The sequence below is a fragment of the Sminthopsis crassicaudata genome, chromosome 2 (genome assembly GCF_048593235.1).
Source record: "Sminthopsis crassicaudata isolate SCR6 chromosome 2, ASM4859323v1, whole genome shotgun sequence".
Classification (NCBI taxonomy): Eukaryota; Metazoa; Chordata; class Mammalia; order Dasyuromorphia; family Dasyuridae; genus Sminthopsis; species Sminthopsis crassicaudata.
This window is the reverse complement of record NC_133618.1, coordinates 44888324-44912309: the sequence shown is the minus strand read 5'-3', so window position 1 is coordinate 44912309 and position 23986 is coordinate 44888324. Positions and strand designations below refer to the sequence as shown.

The following is a 23986-nucleotide window of genomic DNA, read 5'->3' as shown; positions in this document are numbered from 1 at the left end:
CATGTTTCAGTCTAGGGAAGTCTTCAAACTCTGGAGAAGCCAGAATGACATTGTTATTTGGTAAAAACTGGCATGGGGGCAAGGCTTAGAGACAGGAGGATTGGGTTCCAGTCCTGTCTCTGATAGGCATGTCTGTGGGAGCCATGGGCAAGTGGATTAACTTTTCGGAGGCCCTAACCGTTCTAAGCCTAGGAGTTATAGAGTTTCCAGAGGATGGAGGTAATCTCTGCACTGGGAGTTCACTACGCTCATAAAACCAAAGGTCTCACCAACAAACAACAGCCCCAAACAGAGAAGACAGATCCAAAAATGGAGGAAAGCCTCTACTTGTTTCCTTTAATTGACCTAGAATACTCCTTAAGAACGTCCAAAAAGACTGTAGGGAGGAAAGGCCACACCTGGGCTTCCCACTTAGGCCTACCTGTGCTGACCTCACCAAGGAAGGACCACTGAGTTGGGCAGGTAGGACCCCTCCCCCCACAGGTTCTGGTCCTCATTTTTTCCATAATGTTTTGAGAACCTTGGATGCCAGTGATTATGCAAATGCTGTATACTTTCAGCTCACCAAGACATAAAAAAACTATTTCTTTGCCATCAGGCAGCAGGTGCAAGTTGTGGAGTTGGTCTCTGGGGTCCCTTCATTCTTGAATTCAGAAGGTGTCAAACTCTCATGTTCTTTTAACTGCTGTGGTTTCTGGATAAGTTTCAAGGGAAACCCTACAAGGCAAGAGTTCCAATAGTTTCGCTTGGAGATGATGGAACCATTTAGAGCAGCAGCAAAAGACTTGATCTGATAGGAAAATGTGGCCTTCTAAAGAATTTGGACATAGACCTCTGCGGAGATGTGGGATTCTTTGTTGTTGGAACACAGTGATGATCTCAGAGAGAGAAGTTACTTTGTTATTCCAGGGAAAGCTTGGGATTGGTAGGTGCAAGATGGATCTTGTTATTTTTAAGTGTCCCAGATTTTTAAAAGCTGGATATGTATGAAAGTCTACATATGTGCTTGTTTTAGTTAGGAATAAGTCCCTCACAGCACACTTTTAGGTGATGTGCTAGGAATTCTTAAAAGCTATTTCTCTCTAAATAGGCTTTGCATTCATTCCTATAACCAACAACTGTTTTTCCTCTTCTTTTTTTAATGTACTTTTTTATACAAAGAATTGTGCTTGGTTTGGGAGGCGATAGAGACAAACATAATGCTGTCTCCCTCCTTTAGCCTGCTTTATAAAAATATCAATCCTCAAATGAGTGAGGTCCACACTTTGTGCTTCTCTCTAATTATACAACTCGCCTCAAGTATAACAGTAGGTTTCGAAGGAAGAGGTAAGCATTTCTGAACTTAATCAGCTCTTTTGGAATCAAGAGGAATTGAAAGCACCTTGAAATCTGCTTTTATTATAACTCTGATTATAGATAAATATATAAAATGTTATATATAAATATATGGGGGTAGTATAACTTACTTCTGGAACATTTTTTTTAAATGGTACAACTTGTACCTGAGAAAGCCACCATTTATTTCTGAATTACCCTGAGAATATTTTTATTGACTGAGAATGGTTAAGAAAATATTTGCCACATCCACACCAGTTTCTAAATTTTTTGCAGTTTCATAGAAACAAGACTCTAAAGTTCATTTTCTTCTCCTTCCTCTCCCTCTTGCGTTAGTTAATTCAAAGGAATGCTAAAGTATCACAGGAGGGAGATATAATAATAAAATAGAGGTTTCACCTACCATCTGTTTGATTAGGCGAAGTTGAGTTGTTTTAGGATTAAACAGAGAAAGTATGCAGGCCCTGTTGGGTCTGATGCTGAGCCTTGAGACAAGAAGATGAATAAGCCAGACCTTGGCCTCAAGGAACTTACAGAGTCCTACCAAACGTCCTTTGAAGTTCTTTCCCCACTATTGCCTCTTAATTACATGTGGTGTTCTCTCTACCAATCGAACCGCCTTCCTTGGACATCCAGTGGCCAGGAGCTAGTTAGAAATTTCACTTTTCATCTTGACCATTTTGAATGTTAATAGTAGGCTTGGACCACATAAGGTGGAACAAAGACTCCTCAGTTCCCAATTCATTAGAATAAGTGCCTGCAAAATGCCAGGAAGTTACCTTCTGGTATTGCTATTTCAGCCTGGAATCTTTTAGATAGCCCCTGCCTTTTTCTTAGGGTGTTCTGGCCCCTCATCTCATCTTGGTGTTCATGCTTTATTTTGGTTGTGGTAGTGGTGCGGGGAAAGCGAGAGAGAATGATGTCTGCTCAGCTTTGGGGCCTATAAACACCTGAAAGTACACTTGATACTGAAGCATTCCTTTGCCTGAGAAACTCCTTGCAGAATTTCAGTGAAAATGAAAATGAAAAATATCAAAGTAAATATGTGAGATTTTGGAGAATCCTGTGGATTTGCTTAAGTCGTTCCCGGCAGGGAGGACTGCCTTTTTAGTTAGTGAGCCAAGTGTCTTGGTTTAATTTTTCCGCTTTAGAGCTGGGCTTGGACAAAGGGGTTGGCTTGAAGAAACTTGAGCTAGTACATCTCCTTGGTAAATATTATTATATGTATTTACTGTTGAGCATATTCCTCGGGTACAGATTGGATTGTGTCATACCCGGCATAAAAAATCTTAGGTGACTCCAACATCTACTAAATAAAATTGAAACTCATCTGTTCCACATTCAGGATCTGTACCACATTCAGGTGGGGATAGCTCACCAAGTCAAATTTCTTTGCTCTGGACCTGGACTCCTTCCTATCTCAGAGCTGTTAAGCACAGTGTTTCCCAAGTCCAGAGTGTCCTTCCTCCTCCTTTTCACCTGCTTCATTCCAGCCCATTTTCTCTCCTCCATGAAATCTTGCCTGATGCTGCTCTTTAGTCAGTAACACCTTTCCTCTCCCCCTCCCCAGCGTAAAGCACTTTCATTTTATAATTCTCCTGTGTACTTAAGCCTTCATTTTATGTCATAGTTATCTATGTATGTATCACACACCTCCTCCCCTTTAGACTGTAAATTTCTTTAGGGCAGGTATCATATCTATATCTTCTTGTCTGTTTTTGCATGTGGCAGGGCTTAATAAATTAAATGTTTGTTTGAGTTGAATTGAACATCTATGGCCTCAAGAAATTTGTATCTTTTCTTAGCTGATGTTAATATTATTTACCTTTAAACTTGCCCAATCCACGTTAAACCTTGTGACTTCTATTTTAAATTTGAAGATGGGCCCTCATCCCTCACGAGTACTTTAAACCTATTATTAATTTGTTTTAAAGGTAGCTTCTTTCTCATATCATAATGATTCTGCCTACCGTTTGAGAATGGTTATTACCTTATAACCTAGGACTGTATATATCCCCAGCTCCTAAGGGATAAAGCCCAATTAAGTGCCACTTCCTACATGAGTCTTCCCCCCCCCCCCCCAGGCCTCCCAGTGGGCTGTGATCTTTATTCTTTACCTCTCTCCCAAACCATTTTGTATTTATATTTACTTATCTTTGTGTATGTTGTTTTTCCCACCTTAAGGGCAGGACCCATTTCAGAGTTGTTGTTTTTTTTTTCTGTCTTTGTCTTTCTATTGCCTAGCACATAGTAGGCACTTACTGAATGCTTCCTGGGTGGAAAGGGCTGATCACTTAGTCTCTTTCCAGCCAATCCAGGCGTGAGGATCAAAGGCAGACCTTGCCTTGCAGGAGCCAGACTCGATGGATCACAAATTTTATTTGGGTGCTTCAGTGGACAAGGATTTACTTATCTTCTTGGGCCACTGAAATGGATAAACAATCAGTAACCTCGGTAGTCGTCCTAGGTGTGGGGACAGAGATCCAGGTTTATTAGTTGGAAACCTGGAGTAAGATCCTAGATTGTAGGGGCTGGAAGAGACCCTTGAGGTCACCTGGTCCAACCCCCGGAGGTTACAATTGGCAACTGTAACTGAAAGCCAGTGAGAGTGTTACTTTCCCAAACACGCAGTGGCAGGCCCCACATCTCCCAGAGGTCCCAGGTTTGTGGAGAATCAAACGAGACAATGTATGTGGAACGCTTGGCAGTCCTCGGGGCTCTCTCCACAGCAGCATGGCTGGTTATTAGCTTTCCCACCCCCCAGGAGAGGAATACAAGAAACCTACGATGGTTGAGTTGTGGTTAAGTTCTTCCCTCAGGGTAGCTGGTGACTGTCCTGTGCGAGGGACTGTGGGGGAAAGAGCTGTGTTACAATGAGTCTACACTAGCCAATTTCACGAGGCTTGCAATCAACTCTGGTCTTGGCTGGGCTTAGAAATGTTTCTGTGACAGTTAAGTGTTGTGATGATCTTTTGGTGATATTTTTTCTGGACTTCAAAAAGTCCTCTCTGCTGTCTCTTGTCATTTAAAAACAACCTCCTTGAAGTCTCTCGCTTGGAATAGAGATGAGGAGTATTTTTGGAGGTAGGAGAATGTGATGGGGGGGGTCTGGGACCTTGCCCCGAGGCTGCAAGGTCCCCTTTAGGAAACAACATTTGTTTTGTTTAAGCTTCAGGAAGTGGGGTGGGGGGAGGATGGAGAGCAGAAGACAGACCTTCAGTCTGTCCTTGAGTCTGTGCAACTGAGTAGTGGAGGATCTTAGGGAGCTTCTGCCTATTATGTACACCTCCTTTCCTTTCCCAAAGGATGGTCACTATGGAGCAGTGTAAACAGGGGGATTGATGAATGGAGAGTTTGATGTGAGCCTCCCCAGAGAGTCCTTTTTGTTTCTTGGGGATCTGAGATTATGGGGTTGCTCATTCTTTGGGTCTGCCTCCAAGATCTGGGTGCCCCACCTTTGCTGGCCCCTGCTATCTGTTTCTCAATCAGTGCAGTTCCTGGGGGTCTTGTAGGGGAATTAAGGTGACAGCAAAGGTAGTAGGGTGCCCCTGGCCTCCTTTTCCTCTCTCATGCCCAGGGCTCTGACAGAAACAGGCTAAAATCCCTTATGGCCAACTTAGTATAAGGCAATGATGCTTCCCCACTTTTGTTCCCTCTTATTTAGGGAAGGAAATTATTTAAATAATGGCTTTCTTAAACTATTATCTTCCCTTTCATTTTTAAGTGTCTTGGAAAACAGGGAAATGGAGGGAAGTTTGGGGAGGCATCTTCTGTCACCAAAAAAAGACTAAAACTATGAAAATTGGCTCATTAAAATATTGGATGATGGCATTTTTAATCTGCTGCTGATTTCACACTTTTTCTGCCCCAAACTTGGTAATTCTGATAGTGAAATCTCCCTCTTCCCTTCATTTCCCCGCCTTTCTTCTGATTTTCTGGTGACAAAGATTAATGACCACTTTTGACCCCTTATATACACCATAGAAAGGTTTAGGAAGAGAACCTAGACATTTGATGGGAAAGGGGGACCTTTGGGAACCGTAATGAGTAGAAGTGGCGATCAACAGGTAACCTGAAAGTAGGAAAATACTTTATCCTGAGGCTCTCAGTAAACCAGCAAAGTTTGTGATGAAGACTTTGAATTTCAGGTGCCATTCTGTGCCCCTGTATGTGTGTTTCTCTCTTTATATTTGTCTTACATTTATTTTAATAACATCGGATTGAAGTCAGAGGCAGGCTGAATAGTTTCCCTCCTTGGTCTATAGGAATGTCTGAATTGAAAGGCTCACTTAGTAAAAGATAGAGGCCTTGTTTGGTGTTTGGTTTTAGGTCCTCAGAGAGTGTGTGTACTCACTCTCTTTTGGAAGAGGAGTCCTTTTTTTAGTTTTTCTTCATTTCTTTATTGATAGAAAGTCCTAAACACTCAAGAACACATGGGCCTTCTTACCCCTAGACTGGCTTCCAAAGTACCTCTTCACCTTATATACCCCTAAATGGCCCGTCCCGAATCTCACTCTCCCCAATACCTTGTCGGGCACAAGCTTTGCAAAGACCGCTTTCAGCAACATCTTAAAAAAACAATTTTCCTTAACTGCTTAAAACAAAATTTCCAAATACTATTTCCAGTAAAAAAAAAAAAAAAAAAAAAATCCAACTCTCTTTCTTTGCACCGTCTCAGGCTCCACTTTCTAAAATGCTCTTTGGCTAAGGGCCTTGGTTCTTAATGCACCCTCAGCAGGCTGGGATGGTTTTTCTTTGAAGCAAGTTGACTGTAGCTCTGTAGAACATCTGCATTATCATCTAAGCTGCAGGACAACCCTTGGATGCACTCACTATTAAGGGGCTGGGGTATGTGTGTGAATGTATTATCAACCAGAGGTCAGTACTTAAATACAGCCTGCTTTAAAATCTCGGCTCTTTGTCTCTGTGCGGTTCTCAGCTGGTATTACTTGGCAGCTAGGGGCAAGTGAATTCTGTCAAGAGCCCTTTAAGTGATGTGTTTCACCAACCGTACCTGAGTATCTGCAAAACATGGGAGGGGGTCACAGGGCGTTCATTCCCATGGGAAATATTTCATTATCTTAAAGGTAGGACATGGGGGAAGGGAAGGGGAGGAGTGGATCTATCCATAGAGAGAGAGCCCAGATTAAGAACTCCTGGGTTCTTCTGCTAGGACAGACTAAAGCACTGTTAGGATTGGGGAGGAAAATCTAGAAAGAGTGCAGGAATACTAGGAGTGCTAGAGAGAAAATCTAGGGAGAATGTAGGAACACTAGATAGTGGGAGCATGGACAGGAGTTGCTGGAGAGAGACTCTAAAAAGAATGAAGGAACATTAGGGAGTCGGAGGGTAGATAGGAGTGCTGGAGAAAGAATCTAGACAGTGCAGGAACACTATATAGTGGGAGGATGGACAGGAGTGCTGGAAAGAGACTCTAGAGAGAGTGCAGGGACACTAGGGAGTGTAGGGATACTAGGGAGTGGGAGGGTGGACAGCAGTGCCGGAGAGTGCTGGGACACCAGGGAGTGGGAGGGTGGACAGGAGGGCTGGAGAGTGCAGGGACACCAGGGAGTGGGAGGGTGGACAGCAGTGCCGGAGAGTGCTGGGACACCAGGGAGTGGGAGGGTGGACAGGAGGGCTGGAGAGTGCAGGGACACCAGGGAGTGGGAGGGTGGACAGGAGTGCTGGAGAGTGCAGGGACACCAGGGAGTGGGAGGGTGGACAGGAGCACCAGAGAGAGAATCCCAGCCTGGCCACGCAGCTCCTGTGGGTTGCCCCGAGTGTGTACGTGTGGGAGGGACCGGGCAGTGGGAAGCTAAAAGGGATGGTGCCTTTGATTTGCAGCGTCTGATGTCTGTGATCCAGCGGGCAGTTTTCACCTGATAGACCCTGCCAGGGCTCCCTTGGGCTGGTTGAGGCTGTCTTTGGGGGGCTGGTGTGCGGCCCTCCCAGCCCCATCTCCTCCTCCTCCCCCTCGAGTGGCTGAGGGGGGCTTCTCCCCAGCTCTCTCCCCTCCACCGTTGCTGCTTGTGGTCCCCTGCCTTTTTATCTTCCTCTGTACCTTTAAAAGAAAATCTGAACTGTTGTTCCGCTCTCCCCAGTGAACTGGGAAGAAAGCCAGCCTGGCGAGCTCCTGCCATTAGATTCGGTGGCCAAAGGGTTTGAAACGGATCCATTTCCGTGTACCCCCTCATCTCTCCTCCTCTTCCTCTCCTCCCCCCTCCCTCTGCCCTGGTCCCCAAAGGCCATTGGTGGGCCGCCTTCCCTGGTGAGCAGCTCCTCTCCCTGACCCACCTAAAGGGGCCACGGAAGGCTGCCTTGTAGATGTTAATGGGCCCGGCTTGTCCTGGCTTGTTTGTAGTGATTTGTGTTGGCATTTATATGCAAATACTATCAACTTGCCGAGTTAATTATCTAGTGCGCCCCCCATCCCCCCCCAGAGCCTCTGCCTCCCTTGGCGGCCGGTGCCCCCTCTGCTTTTGCTCTGCTCTGCGTCCTCCCGGGCTGCTGGTGGGGCGGTGGGGGGCCGGTCCCCGCCCTCCGGGCTTGTGGCCTATGCCAGGGCGTGTGGCGGGAGGGGAGCCCGGAGCTGGGCCCTCCTCTGTGGGTTGGGTGTGGAAATCAAAAAGAGCAGCTGGGAGAGCTGACTTTTCCCTGAGAGTGCCTGGTGAGAGGAGTCAGGTTACAGGAGCCAGGTCGTCCTCACGCTGCACCTGAGCTGCCCTTGGGGCCCTCCCAGCCCAGCCCTTCAAAGGCCATCCCCCCTGGTTTAAAACATGGCCCTGCAGATGCACTTCTGGCTGAAAGAGGCCGTCCATCCATTCACTGGGGAAGAAGAGGAGGGAGGAGTTTTCCCCTTTCTCTCCATTCCCCGCAACTTTTATAGGGGGGTTGGAAAACAATAGCATCAATAGGCCCTTTTTCTCCCCCCAACTCCTCTTGTCCCCCTGGCCCTGCCATTCCACCAGGCTTTCCCAGCAGCCTTTTCAGTGGGCTACAAGCCCCACGGGCTGGATGGGGGTAATGGGAGCTAATAATGATAATTGCTTTGGAAGAACAATTTCCCTACATTCTCACGTGATTCTCCCAGCAGCCCCCAGGGTAGCTAGGGTGTACCACGGGGCAGGCCTATGGTGGAGCCACTGTCCCAATGGTGCCAAGAACTTAATAGTTCCGGGGAATATCCCTACAAACTGGCTTTGTCAATGACGTTTACGGCAAAATCTTTATGTGAGGGGGGCCCAAAGCAGGCCTCTGGCTACAGTGACACTTGGTGGAACCTAAAGCTTCTGTGGCCCCTGATCACGGGTCAGGCCTCTCTCATTCGAGGCCTTGTTTCAGTCCTTTGTAAAAATGAGGATTGCATGGGGTGCTCTCTGGTCGCTCCCAGGTTTAGAAGCCCCCACCCCCTCCCAAGGGACCGGCACAACACCTTGCATCCCTTTCAGTCTCTGTATCCCTAACATGAGGATAAAAATATTTTTGCTATGAGCCATGGGATTATTGGGAGCACGTGGATGTTTCACCACCTAGGAGCTAGATGCGGGCACGTGATCCATAAGCATACTTCACAAACTGTGTCATTCTTAGTTGTTGATGGAGTAATTTCTTCTAAAGCTTCTTAAGGGTCACAGAACACTTTTCTCTCTGTAGTTTGGTGAGGTAGGCAGTGCAGATGATAACATGGCCATTTTACAGATTAGGAAATGAAGCATTAAGGGAGATGAAGCGATTTTCTGAGAGCTGTACAGTTAGTAATTGTCCTCCGCATTTTCAGTTCATCACGTTGGTTGTGGCCTCCTATGTTCAAGGCAAGATACTTGGATCCAAAAGCAAAAACAAAAATAGCCCCTCTGTCCTCAAGAATGTAATAGTCAATTGAGGGGAATACCACATTTACACAAATATGTATAAACAGAAGGATAATTTCAGAAGGGGGTGAGCATGAAACTAAGAACCCAGGGGGTCAGGGAGGACTTGCTAGAAGAAGTGATGTCTGAGCTGAACTATTAGATAAAGAAGGATTCTGAGAAACAGGGAGCGGAGGAGGGAATGTGGCTGACGGGCACCAAATCTGTGCGCACGACGTGATAGAGCGTGAGGCTGGGAAACAGCTAGTAGGCCGGTTGGATTGAAAGGGGATGATGTGAAATGGCCCAGGTGGGAGCCGGGCCTTGGAGCTCACCTGAAGGAGTCACTGAAAGCTTTTGGGGGGTTGTGGCAACATGGACTGGTAGCTTTGATCATTTTAGCAGCTTGGTGGAGGGCAGATTGGAGAGAGGAGAGAATAAACAGGCCAGGAGATCACAAAGGTCCAGAAAGCCAGTGACGAGGGTCTGGAATGAGTGGAAAGGAGTCTGGTAGGAACCTTAGAGGGCCTTCCCCCCCCCCCCCCCCCATTTTACTGATAAGGAAATTGTGGCAAACAGGGTCACACACTAGGAAGTATCTGAGGCCAGGTTTGAATTTGGAAAGGCTAGTCATTTAATAACCCTCCTGATGTTCTAAATCTATAATTCTTGAGTCAGTGGAGACAGAGAAGGCCTTGAGCCTTGAGAATGAATGTTGATCCAGTGGAGGATGATCAGATAGACGGATAGGAGGAGAACCAGGGGATAACAGTGTCTCAGAAGCAAGGAAGGGGAGGTTTTTCAGGGGAGGACATTCCCCCAGTGTTGGAAGCTGCCGAGGTCAGAGAGCCTGAGGGATGAGAGAAGACCACTGGAAAGCAGCGTCAATAGAGTGGAGACCAGAGAGCCAGATTCTTGCAGCAGTAACTGAATAATGAGTGCATAGTGAGGAAGTAGAGACATTGAGCAAAGACAACTGGCAGCTTGTCAGTGGAAAAAAAAAAAAACCTTATTGTATGATGGTTTAATGAGATGTTATTGCATTTTTGTTTGTTTGTTTGTTTTTTGTTTAGTTTTAAAGGCTAAGGAAGACCTGAGATGTTTATAGAAAGTGGGTAAGGAAGAATTCCTCAGGGAGAGATTGATGTTGAAAGGGGGAAGGGAATGATTAAAAAGTTAAGAGATCCAAAGACAAGCCACAACTATGAAGGACGGTGGGGGAAAGGGAGGTTTCGGAAGTTAGGGGAAGAAGTAAGGGATCAGGGAAGGGATTTCACAGTGGTTGGCTTTTCCTATCAGAAAGATCTGAGACCCCTTAGGGATGATAGACCATTAGGAAAGTCTAAAAAGATTGCTGTGCAGCAGTGAGAGCCCAGTTGACATTAGAAACTATCATTTTGTAGAGGACCCAGTTGGTGTATATTCATTTTATTTAGTAACATGGGAGTAATGACAAAGATGGTCAAATAGCAAGAATTCTGGATTTGGAGTAAAAAGACTTAGGTTCAAATCCAGACTTTGCCGGTCAGTATCTGTATAACATGGAACAAGTTGGTCCTTGGTCCTGTTTGCTCATTTATAAAATGAGAAGTCCCCTCCTAGATTTAATTTATGATTCTCAGGAAGCATTCAGTAGTGACCTAAGGTTGAGGAGTGTCAAGGCCTGGATATTGGTAAGGACAATGGAGTGAGCCAAGCATGGAGGACCATTCACAGTTGAGTTGGGCAACTGTGCAGTCAGGACTTTGGTGGATGGAAAGTTGCTCAGAGAAGGGTCTGGAGGTTTGGGTGAAGGCTAAAAAGGCATGAGGCAGAAGGAGGAGGGGACTGGAGAGGGAAGTTTGCAAGTGCAAGGTCATGGAGCTGCTGGATTGCTGGTGATAACAACTGAGGGACAGAGTAGGTCACAAGATGAGCTGGATAAATATTTGAAAGGACCCTGAGACAGAAGAAGCCCCCGAGGTTAAGGGATGGTGTTTGGGCAGGGAGGAGGACTACAAGTGGGTGTTGAAGTCCTTGAGAAAGCAGGGAGAAGGACCCCAAAGTCGGTGAGTGATAGCTTAGATAAGCTAGCTCATGGAAGACAGTTGGTGAGCGATGGCCTCAGAGGGAGGAACCGGAAAGGCTGTGGTATTTGGATTGCAATGACACTGAAGAGGGTGACCAAGGCTGAGACTCCATGGAGAGCAAGACAAGCTCAGTGTGTGCAGGAAGATACAAGAGGAAGGGAAATAAACTGTCTCAGAGAAAGTGCTTTCAGAAGGTGGCGTGGAAAGGAAGAGCCAAGGAGAACAGGGACCGAAGGAAAAGGAGGAGGAAATGAGTACTGTTTACTAGTTTCTAGCTCTGGAAACTGGCTCTGGATGCCTGGGATTTGAGGAGTGGGAGATGACTGGCTGGAGAGCAGGGGGAGAAGCAGTTGCTTCAGTTGGTCTGATGGGGAGGATCCTTAATAAAGGTGGTAGGAAGGTAGCGAGGAGGACCACCGATGGCTGGCTGAAGTGGCTGGAGCTTTCTGTCTCTGGTCCTCAGGCCTTGGCAGGGCAGGGGTGGAGGGTCTTTTCCATGATGGCAGCGGGAGAGGGGGATGCAGGCTAAGGCCGAACCCTCCAAGTGAAGGGATTGAGTGTCTGTGGCAGCAGGGAGGGGAGCAGAGAGCTCTCTGACTCTCCTGAGGAAGGCCAGGGCAGACAAAGCCAGTTCTAATGTCAAGACCAATGGCACCAGACCACCTCTAGATTCCTGATTGCTACAAAGAGCGATTTTTCATAGTGTGACCTAAGGGAAACCTTCCATGGATGACTCAGCTGGAACAATTGCTGTCATCACTTCCTGTGGTTGTGGCAGGGCTCAGTTTTTGCTCAGCCTTCATAGGATGTGCTACCCAGGAATTGGGAATTTCCCCCCCTGAATTACCCAGAGACCCTTTCCTTAAAAGGAGGGGTACTCCTCCCACCTCCACTGCCCTCCTTTTTTCACTCCCCTAGAAGCAAAAATGAGACGGTTTGTTAGAGCATTAGCAATCTGATGATGTCCGTATTTTGTGTTGATGGATTTGGTGAAGGAGAAGGAGGCAAGAGCTAGGGAAAGGAAGATAGGCCTTGTGTTTTCCTGAGACAGAGCGTTCTGTGTGGTTTGTACAAATTTCAGCACAGAATTTAGGATTCTCAGCCTCACAACTAAATGCTTTCACATGAGATGATCTATTTCTCACTTTAAAAAAAAGAACTTACTTCCTTTTGCTCCTCCCTCCTCCTGTCCTAAAGCCAACTCTTTTCCTTTTTCTCCCAGAGTCAGTGAGAAGAGTTTTCTTTCTGTCTGTCTTAAGTCTTTGTTTTTACTCCCTGGAAGGTAGGGCCCTGGGTGCACAGCGCTGCAGTCATAGAGCAGAGACTGAGCTCAGAACAGCTTCTAATCTCTCTCAGCTTCCACCCCTCTGCCTTTTGTGTGGGAGGCAGCCAACTCCCCTGCACACTTAGGCCTGTCCAGAAAGGGGGAGAGTCAATATTCCAAGGGCTCTGTGTCCTCGCTCTCGCCACACACACGTTTGTAGTAGACCAACAGCTCAGGTTAATTTTATATACAAGGTCCCTTTTGTTGGAGAAGGGGGTGAAAGTCCACAGCTGTGACCGGAAAGAGGGGAAGGGACTGCTGGGATGACCTTGTTTTAAGAAGTTTAAAAGGAATGCTAATGTCAGAGATCTGAATGCACTGACGTGTGTGAGAGTGTGTGTGTGTTTGACTCAGGCTGCAGATAAGGTGTATTTTAAAAGTTGCCCTTAAAACAGCTCCCGGGTAGACATAGGGCCCATAACAAATTATGACAAACAGGTAGTGAAGTGTGTGTGTATCTTATTATTATCATTCTTTTATTGCACAGTCCCTATAGCCTCAGGGGAGGGTGGAATTGTGGATTAAAAGAAAAAAGTCTCAGGCTAACCAAATTTTGAGGTTCCAGGCAAGGTTATGGCAGCTAAACTGGGCCTCAAAGGGAAAGGTGTACTTGAACAGAAAGATGGGCCATTCTGGGCTGGAGATACAGCCTGATCAAAGGCATGGAGGTGGGAAAGGACAGCAAGAGTCTTGGCTGGCCAGGAGTACAGTAGCTGTGAAGGGGGCCAGGAGAGGATGAGATTTGAGTGTAATGAGACTGAGAGGGACCGGATCCCAGGGGCAAGGGTGTATTCTGTGAGCAGTGGGAGAGCCGCCTGAGATAGTTTTAGCAGAGGGGTGACCGGGAATTTGGAGAGGGGAAGATCTGGAGCTAGGAAAACTGGTGGAGGAGCCTTTCAAAGAGTCTAGGTGAGAGGAGACGGAGGCCTGAACTAGAGCGGTTGCCCCTTAGTAGAATAGAATCAAATGAGACATGATAAAAACTTGGCACCTCGCTAGATCTTCAGGATCAGGGAGGTGGCAGAAGGACAGCTGGGAGTTTGCAAGGGGAAGCCTGGCCTGTGTTCTGGCCCTGTTGCTTCAGACTCCATGCTGAGGGGTCTGGCCAGGGTGGGCCAGAGGCCTTCTGAAGCTTGTCTCACTCACTGCTTCGTATTTAGTAGGTGCTTAAGAAGTATTTGAATTGGAGTTTTATTTATTTTTTATTGATTTCCTTGTTTTTATATCACCTTTTCTCTGATACTTCATAGCTTCATAGATTTGATCTTAAACAAGTCATCAGATTTTTCCAAGTCTGTTTCCTCATCTGTAGAATTGGGGGGAATGCACTCAATGGTGCTGAGGTCTTTTTCAGATCCAAAATCTTGTGATAAGTATGATAAAAGATTTTAGGAGAAAGAATAAAAAATAATTCAGCAGAATCAACTACACCTCAACCAGTATATTCAACATTCAGTACCTGTAGCCTGTCTTCTGCAAAGGAAGAAATTGCCTTTTCTGAACACTTCTCTGGGGCCAAACTCCACCATTACAATTACCCTGTGTTCAGTTTCTCTTTGTTGTTTTCTTTTCTTTTTCTTTCTTTCCTTCCTCCCTCCCTTCCTCCCTCTCTCCCTCCCTCCCTCCCTCCCTCCCTCCCTCCCTCCCTCCCTTCCTTCCTTCCTTCCTTCTTTCCTTCCTTCCTTCCTTCCTTCCTTCCTTTCTTCCTTCCTTCCTTCCTTCCTTCCTTCCTTCCTTCCTTCCTTCCTTCCTTCCTTCCTTCCTTCCTTCCTTCCTTCCTTCCTTCCTTCCTTCCTTCCTTTCTTGTCATTTACAATATGTTGTTTTCCTGGTTCTGCTTACTTTGGTCTTATATCAGTTCATATAATTCTTCCCCTGTCTCTGAATTCTTTTTCTGCTTCATTTCATAAGGTACAGTGATACTGTGTTTCATTCATGTACTACCCCCTTTTGCTATCTCCAAGAACTGCTGTCAGGAATATTTTAGTGTGGATAGGAATTTTCTGCCTGTCTCTGATCTCGTTGGGGTATAGGCTTAGCAGTGGGAGCTCAACGGGGTCAAAGAGGAAGGACATTTCAGTTCTCTTCATCGCATAAATTTCAGATTGTTTCCCAGCATGGTAGAACCAGCTCCCACCTCTCCCAGCATTGCATCAAGGTACCAGTCTTTCTTCTCTCTTTCTAGCATTGAGCATTTCCATTTGATGTCGCCTTTCCCAATTTGCTGGCTATGAGGTGAAGCTATAAGATTGTTTTGATTTGCATGTCTTTTCTTAGTCATTTGGAACATTGTTTCTATGATAATTGCTCTTCTTTTTTAGCGAACTTTTTGAATTCTTTGACAGTTTATCCATTGGGGAATGGCTCTTAGACTTATGTATTTATGTTAATTTCCCTCTGCATCTTGGATAGCAGACTTCAAGATCCTTCTCATCTTTGGATGTTTTACTTTACCTGCTGCCTGCCTGCCACTGGAACTGCTTTGTGGTCCTGAAGTCACTCTGGACATGAACAGAGCACTGTACCAGCGGTCTGTGGTAGTGACACTTGTGGGGAGGATTTCCAGTTGAGAAAAAAATTCAGTCAGCCTCCAATGATGATGCTTTTTTCATAAAGCAATTTCAACTCTGTCCCTCCCACCTGAAAAGTGCTATTGGAATGATCTTGCATTTAGAAATACAGTCACAAGTTTTGACTTGGCAGAGTCCCACACTAAGGCACTTTTGGTCGGCATTAAAATTTTAGATTAGAAAGAGAGGACTAAGTGCTGGATCAGGACAGCTCATCATTTATCTCATCATTTGCAAGCGTAGACTTTGTAGAAGTCTGGATTTTTGGTTGTTCTGTATTGGTTTTCACCCCTTCTGTGAACGTATAACTTGTCCCAGCCTTGTCATTATCTGGCAAGAAGGATAAAATGGACTTTCGCTGCTTTGAGGCCCGGCAGTTTCCAAAGGTTATATTTTGGTCTCTTCCATGTCTTATATTGGTGTGTTTGGTGGTTTTTTATTGGGGGGATTAGTCGGGTCTACCTTTCTTGACCCTTTGCTTTACCTAGGCACACACCCCACCCCCCTCTTCATTTTTTTTTTTTTTTATTTCAATCTCTCAAAGACAAAGAACCTGGAAGCTCAGACCTGTCCTGCCACATTCCTGAGTAATTTGGTTTTGATTAACCCAAGGAGAAAAGTTGGTTTCTCATAGCGACTGAAGGGATCAAAGCAGGACAGGCAGTTCCCCTAATGCACTAGGTTTTCTCCCCTGTCCTGGCCCCTCCTCCTCCTCCTCCTTCTCCTCCATCCCCTTCTCTTTTCTCCTCCCCACCCCCTCTCCTTCCTCCTTTCAACCTTACCCTCTTTAGAAAGTTAGAGCAGGAGTTATTTCCATTTTTCGATTCTCATGAAAGTAGAAGTGTGTCATAGAGTGGTGGATGGAGAGACTCAAGGAGAAATATCCCCCACTCCCCCCTCCTTGCCATTCTTTTCTTCTTTAACTCCTTTCCCCCCACAAAGCTGCAAAGCACATTCCAGGGCTAATCCTGCTCCAGGAGGAATGCAGATGGCGGTAATTGTGTGACCCGGGATGGGCCTTCCACATCTGGGCAGCTTTTCTTCTCGGGGAGATGGCTAAAAAGGTCATTTACATAAAGAAACAGGCCGTTTTCTTCTGCCCTTCCAGAGATCGCCCATATGCCATACCTATTGCTAGGCCGAAGGGTTTCTGACAGAACGAGGATCCTTAGGCCTTCCCTCCCTTCTTTCTCCCATTACAGTTGAAAGGCACGTTTTTGGGTTTGGGTTTCGACCATATTCCCGCCTGGTGCACTTTATGGGAAGGGCAATTAAAAAGAAACAAACAAAACTCTTGATTATAAAAAATCAAATAGCAGTTTGAAGCAAACTTTACGTGACTAATGAATGATAGTGTTTTTTGCATTTAAAAACGTTTCTATGTACACATATATTTAGAAAGTGAATATTTGTGCACATATATACATGTACGTAATATTTTTTAAAAAGCCAACTCTTAGTCCCATAGAAGCAATTAGCCGGATCTCCAGAAAGGTTTCCTCCGTTTCGCTGAGCTTTCCGAGTTGTATAGAGCAAGATCACACGTCCTCGTACTTTCCTTTACTAAATTACCAGTTCATGAGTGAAGATTCCTATTTGGATGTGAAGATGTTGAAGTGTCGAATGGGAGTCTGAACATTTTGAAATAATAACTGCAGGCAGTTGAAATAATGACCATAGGCAGTTTTACCAAGTTAGGGGCATAAGAGACCTGAACCAAGAGAACTGTCTTAATCATATACAAAAACTTCTCTTCTCTTGCTAAATTCAGTGTTGGAAGACAAGTTGCTGGAGGGACCCGTGTGAGCCTGACAGTAATGATGTGCTTTGTCCTTTGTGTAAGATGATGAGGCCGTGATGAACTCCTTCAGTTGTTTCAGTCGTGGTGATGGATTTGTGCCCAGTCACCCATCCCTTGTGACCAGGGGCTTTCAATTAGAAGGGATCAGGGCTAGAGTTGGAGACAGTTTTCTCGGTGGAAACTAACTATTGGGGAATTGGATGTGTGAACTTGGCCGGTAATTTAGCCTTCTGAGAGAAGAGATGAAGAAAGCTACAAACAAAAACTTGTGCATCCCAGAGCGCCCCGTCCCCTTCAAAGTGCGCACCTTGGGGAGCTGCAGCCTTGCAGTGGCGAAGCCGTCGCTGCTCGGGCCATCGGAACCGCCTCCCTCGTAATTGGCTCGAACGTGTGTCCCCTGGTTCTGAGCGTCTCCGGGGACTTGCCAGCTCTGCGTCCCTTCTCCAAGGGTGCCTTGGATTTTCTTGGCCGGGCGAATGCGCCAGGGTGGGTCAGGAACCTCGGTCTCTCCTTGGAGGAGCTGCTGGGCGTCTGTGAACCTCGCCAGGCTGGGTCTGCTACAGGCTTCTGCCTCGTGGCCTTTCGGTCCGGGCTTTGGGATGGCCATCCCCTTACTCATCTCTAATGGAATTCCTACCACACCCTAGCGACCCCCTGCGGCAGAGCGGCCCCGTCTCAGTTTATCCTTTCCTCCTCCTCCTCTCTGAGCTTGGAAGAAGGGGAGGACCTTTATCCATCCCTTCTTCCGCTTTCCCTTTGTTTTTCAGTCCCTCCTTCAGTCCTCCTCTTACTTGGGAGGCCCCCTCTTTCCACCCGGGCAGGGTCTCCTCCAGCCTGGGGGGTAGTTCTGGGATGCAGAGAGAGCCCCTCCATGCTGGGGCAGCACTCCCACCCTCCTGGTGGACCTGGCCAAGCCTGGGCTTTGCCTCTGAGAGCCATTTCACATCATGGCGGCCATCAGGGCGAAGCTGGAGGGGAAGCTTCCCTTTCAGAGCCTCTGCAGTCTCAGCCCCTCTTCCCCCAAGCCACTGCCCCCTGGCACTCTTCTGCTTTTCATTTTTAGCTGCGAGGGAGAGCCGCTTCTCCTTGGCCCCCTGGCTCCCCTTCAGCGCCCGCCATCCTACCTGCCGCGGCACTGGAATCGCCCCGAGGTCACCAGCGATCTCACTGCCCGGTCTCAGGGCCTTTCCTCCCGCACCCTCCTTGACCTTTTTGTGGTTTTGCTGAGCAGGCCCTTTGTCGGGGACCCTCTTCTTCCTGGAGGTAGTCCACAGGAGATGCCCCTCCGCCATGGCCTGGCTTTGGCCTTCCCTTTTCCCTCTCTCTACCCCTTTCCTTGGGCAGCATTTTCCACTCCCGTTTTCTCCTCCGTCTCTCAGGATCTCAGACTGAGGCTCCCCCAGAGCAGGCTCACTCTTTGGGGGCCTCTGAGCAATGTAAGTTGCTGTGGTGGTTGAGCCCCCACCAGGGATGCAGCAGCCCCCAGGAACGGCAGAAGAGCTGGTGACTCCGGGAAGGCCCCACTCCCTGCCTTCTGTCTCCTCCTGGGAAGTGTCACCAGCACTACGTGAGGAGCAGCATTATTATTATTAATGGGCAGGAACAAAAGGGGAGGACATGAGTAACCGCCTCCCTGTTCTCTCCCCCCGCCCCGCCCCCCCCCCCCATAGTCTTCGGGCTCCGAGGAGAGGCCGCCATGTTTCTTGGCACTGGCTTCTCCCTTCCCCACGGCCCTCGCTGTGATGAGAGACACTGGCGGTGACACGGATCACCCATTGCCAACGCCAGCTGCCTAGAGTTGGGGGTACGGTTCCCCGAGGCCCCGGGCCCAAAGCAAAGCTTCAGGGCTGTTTGAGAGCCTCTCGCAGGAAAGGCTTGTTGGCCTCCACACCCCAAAGAGCCTCCTGGGCCCACTGACTTCCTGACTGGCAACCAGTCACACCTGTCTGTGCCAGGGGGCACCCGTCCTGGTGATCCTGGGGATCCCCGTTCAGATGCTGCCCGTGCCACGTGCCTTCCTCTCCCTGGCACCTCTCCTGGCATCTTAGATCTCTTATTAATGCGTTATTGGCGTATATGGCTCCCGCTCCTCAATGATAAAGCGTGCTCTTGAAGGCAAGGACCGCGGCTCATTTTACTTCCACCAGACCTAGCTTGTGGCGTTTTTACTAAAGTAAATGTTTATTGGACTGAGGGATGGGGAGGCGGAGGCAGTGTGGCACTCTAAGTAATGAACCTCGGTCCGCTCCCTTCCCTCCAGAGTTATTGTAGAGTTGACCGTGAAGGCCGGGGAGGGGGCAGGGAGCGGGGCCCACGTATCCGAGCCAGGAGCCCCCTCCCTTGTGCTGGGAAGTGGAGGCTGCCCTTTAGGTAGATGGCAGGCCTTGATTTAGAGAGCCCCGTTCTGGTGGATCAGCATTGTTTATTTGAATAACTGATTTCTGGTCTTTTTAGATTCTGTGATTTAAATAAAAAGTGCCCCAAACCAGTATTTAGTTCTGCTCCTGGGTCCAAACTATTAGTAATTGGTACTTTGAAGCATGGGGGGGGGGGAGACAGGGACGCAGTAAGATGAGAAATAGGAAGAGAAAGGAAGTCGGAGCAAAGATTAAAAAAGCAACAACCAGGATCTCGCCATATTTTGTTGTCTGTTAAGTGGCTGTTTTTTCAGGCAGGTAACTTGCCGTGCCCAAAGAGAAACAGCCTATTGAGGCCGAATCCTCTCCCTTGGAGTAGGCTCGGTGAAGATGGCGGAGTGCTGCACACTGGGCCGCTCTCTGGGAGGGGCTGCTTTTTCCAAGTTGTCCCCAGAGGATGCCCTCCTTTTAAAGGTGGGACCGGGTATTTGGACACTAATCACTCTTCCTTCCCTGTTGCCATTCCCAACTAACTCATCTCCTAGATGTTCCTCTTGTGGGCTCTTCTCTGAGGGAGAAGCTGGGGGTGGGAGGGGCAGCGATGAGTACAAGGTGATTTGTCTCTCTGAGTGCTGATGGGCACCCGGAGAGACAGAGACCCAGAGAGACAGAGAGACAGGAAGAGAGACAGAGACCCAGAGAGACTGAGAGACAGAGACCCAGAGAGACAAAGAGAGACAGGAAGAGAGACAGAGACCCAGAGAGACAGAGAGACAGGAAGAGAGACAGAGAGAGACAGAGAGACAGAGAGACAGGAAGAGAGACAGAGACCCAGAGAGACAGAGAGACAGGAAGAGAGACAGAGACCCAGAGAGACAGAGAGACAGGAAGAGAGACAGAGACCCAGAGAGACAGAGAGACAGGAAGAGAGACAGAGACCCAGAGAGACTGAGAGACAGAGACCCAGAGAGACAAAGAGAGACAGGAAGAGAGACAGAGACCCAGAGAGACAGAGAGAGACAGAGAGACAGAGAGACAGGAAGAGAGACAGAGACCCAGAGAGACAGAGAGACAGGAAGAGAGACAGAGACCCAGAGAGACTGAGAGACAGAGACCCAGAGAGACAAAGAGAGACAGGAAGAGAGACAGAGACCCAGAGAGACAGAGAGACAGGAAGAGAGACAGAGAGAGACAGAGAGACAGGAAGAGAGACAGAGACCCAGAGAGACAGAGAGACAGGAAGAGAGACAGAGACCCAGAGAGACAGAGAGACAGGAAGAGAGACAGAGACCCAGAGAGACAGAGAGACAGGAAGAGAGACAGAGACCCAGAGAGACAGAAAGAGAGACAGAGACCCAGAGAGACAAAGAGAGACAGGAAGAGAGACAGAGACCAAGAGAGACAGAGACCCAGGGAGACAGAGACAGAGAGACAGAGACCCAGAGAGACAGAGAGAGACAGGAAGAGAGACAGAGACCCAGAGAGACAGAGACAGGAAGAGAGACAGAGACCCAGAGAGACAAAGAGAGATAGGAAGAGAGACAGAGACCCAGAGAGACAAAGAGAGACAGGAAAAGAGACAGAGACCCAGAGAGACAGGAAGAGAGACAGAGACCCAGAGAGACAGGAAGAGAGACAGAGACCCAGAGAGACAGGAAGAGAGACAGAGACCCAGAGAGACAGGAAGAGAGACAGAGACCCAGAGAGACAGAGAGAGACAGGAAGAGAGACAGACACCCAGAGAGACAGAGACAGGAAGAGAGACAGAGACCCAGAGAGACAGAGAGAGACAGGAAGAGAGACAGAGACCCAGAGAGACAGAGAGACAGGAAGAGAGACAGAGACCCAGAGAGACAGAGAGACAGGAAGAGAGACAGAGACCCAGAGAGACAGAGAGAGACAGGAAGAGAGACAGAGACCCAGAGAGACAGAGAGAGACAGGAAGAGAGACAGAGACCCAGAGAGACAGAGAGACAGGAAGAGAGACAGAGACCCAGAGAGACAGAGAGACAGGAAGAGAGACAGAGAGACAGGAAGAGAGACAGAGAGACAGGAAGAGGGAGGGAGGGAGGGAGGGAGACAGAAACAAGAGGGACAACGGAAAGAGAGAGACCGAGGGGGAGGGGGGAAGAGAGGGAGAGGGAGAAGGTAGGGATTGGGGGAGGTCTGTAAAGTCTTTCCCGAGCTTGCCTCCTTTCCAAGCAGGGAAGGAAAAAAGCCCAACAAACAACAAAAAGCCGCGCGGGTCACGGCGCCTGGTCTCTGTGGGGATGGGAGTGTGGCAGCTGCTGACCCCCGGGTGAAAAGTTCAAATCTGCATTTAAAAGGAGAGCCGGGACCCCGTTCTCCAGTCGAGCTGAAACAGTTCCTGTTTTAGAGGACAGAGTGCAGCTTTTCGGGTCCCTCTGCTCGGCCAGAGCCCGGGGACGCCCCTGCTCTGGAAAGGCTTCGGGAGTTGAAGCAGCCCCGCGTCCGGGAGGCCCGGGGCAGGCTTGAGCGGGTCCCGCCCCAGAACTGTCCCCGTCCCCTGCCCGCCCGCAGCCGCCCTGGGCCTGGAGACGGCTGCAGGAGCTGGCGGCCATCCTTCGTGGCACTCGTATTCACAAATCAGCCATGGGATGGAGCAGCATTTGTGTGGCAGGAAGGCCCGTCTCCATGGAGATGGAAATGCAGCCCTTCTCTCCTCTTTACCCCCGATGGGAGTGGGAGGCTCCACTTTGTTCGAGCCTCTGGTTTGAAGTGAACGGAGCTTCTGGGTCTTAAAGGGAAAAGGATGAAAAAAGACTGACGGACGGACGGACAGATTGTCGCATTTCCCCCATTTTCACCTCCCCCTCCTGACTTCAGGAGCGGCTCTTGGACCTCCCCCTCCCCTCTTCTCCTAATAAGGAGGAGGCTCAGCCTTCTCCTTAAACTGCTTTGACATGTGACATCACCGAGAGAGGCTCTGGGAAAACCCGTTTTCTCCCTTTCTTGAGGAGGACTGGGGAGGGGCGGGGGCGGGCGTGAGGAGGGCCCATCCGTTCTTCCCCCGTTGCCCACTTTCTCTCTCCAAAGAACTTGCTAGAACACCCAGAGTTCTCCCAACACCTCTCTGTGAGCTTTGATTTGTTTACTGGGGCATTAGGTGAATGTAAACAGTTCAACCTCTCTGATTTTATATCCCTTAAAGGGTATGAGCGTGAATACAAATGGGTATTAGGCCCCTGGGGTTTCAATTACTTTCTCCACCCCCTCTGGTTGCTAACTAGCTGGTCTTTAACCTGCCAAGAGGAAGATAAAGTCCTTCAGAAAAGAGTCTGCGGGGCTCCCACCTTTTGTTTGTGCCAGAGCTTTGGAGAGTGATTTGTGTGCCTTAGGTGGCGGCCGTTCCCCAGCCGGGGATTGGGGAAGGATTCTGCCCCTTTTATCTGGATGGGGATGTGGAGGAGGGAAGGTGGCTTCGGCTGCGCTGCCCGCTCCGGGGTCGGGCCGTGGGATGAGCCCCGGGGCCCATTTTTCTATATTGGCCTGGCAGTGGCCTCGGGCACTGTTCTGTATTTACCTGGCAGCTAGTCACTGAAACTTCTCTTTTCCTTCCAAAATAACGGCTAGTCCCCGATTTGCTTTCTGTTCCCTTAAAGCTCAGTAGTAAACATGGACTTAGTTTGCTTCTTTGCTCCAAACTTTTAAAAAGTTATTGTTTTCTCCTATGGATAGTTTTTCCCCTTCTAGACCAGACGCTCTAGAACATGTGTGTGCTGGATCCCTTCTTAGCAGTCCAGTGAAGTTCATGGACCCCTTGGGGGTGAATGGGTTTAAATGCATCAACTACACGGGATCGCGAAGGAACGCATTCCTAATGCAATACAATTGTCAAATAAAAAACTACGGCGCCTGCACCTCAGTTTAAGGAGCTGTGCCATGGCCTTTGGTGCGGAGGCCCGCAGGAAAGCCTGTCAGAGGTTCAGTTAACACTCCATACAAAGAGTTGCCCAGAATCTACCTTTCTAGGAGAGAGTGGGCGTCCCTTTTGAAGCCTGAGAACACATTCAGTTATTTCAAACTTTAGCATCTCCCCATCAGAGACAAGTCTCCATTCTTGAGCTGGGGAAGCACTGGCCAGCTCTTGATGCAGGGCCGAGGGAGGCCTGGAGTCCCCGGCGGTCCCCCTCTCTCCGCCCTCAGCCCCTCCGGCCAGCAGCGCCTCCCTGGGCAGTTGGGTGCCTTGTGGTGTCTGTGAGGTCAGTCACGCCATCTCGGGGGCATTTTAATTAGCAGTGCCTTAGTCATTAGTGAGTTATTGTTTTTGTCTGGAAACACTTAAGTACTGTTTACTTGATGTCTCAACCAAATGCAAAACAGCAATTAAGCAGAAATTTGTTGGTATGAGGCAGGGCCCAAAAAAGATCATCAAAAGCAGATCGAGGTTCTTCCAAATAAGAGAACTTGCTCTTCTTTTAGCCCTCCTCAGGTAACTGGGAGCTGCAGCCCTGTGCCCTCCTACCTGCCCCAACTCCGCTGGGTTCAAAAGCTATTAAGGCCCTTCCCAGAATTCTTCTCTGCTGATTTGTAAACATACTGGTGCTCAGTGAAGTGTTAAAGTTCCCCAGGCCAGGTGCCTGGGGGATGTCAGAGCCCTTTCAAAAGGGGGAATCTGGGAAACCCTTTGAGGTCTTGGGATGGAACAGTCGCCTGGGC

The 23986-nt window shown here is 48.4% G+C and overlaps 1 protein-coding gene across 1 annotated transcript in view; it reads left to right on the top strand.

Annotated features, from left to right (window-relative positions):
• Positions 1 to 23986, top strand: part of ZFHX3 (zinc finger homeobox 3) — a 273607-nt gene that overhangs the window by 536 nt on the left and 249085 nt on the right.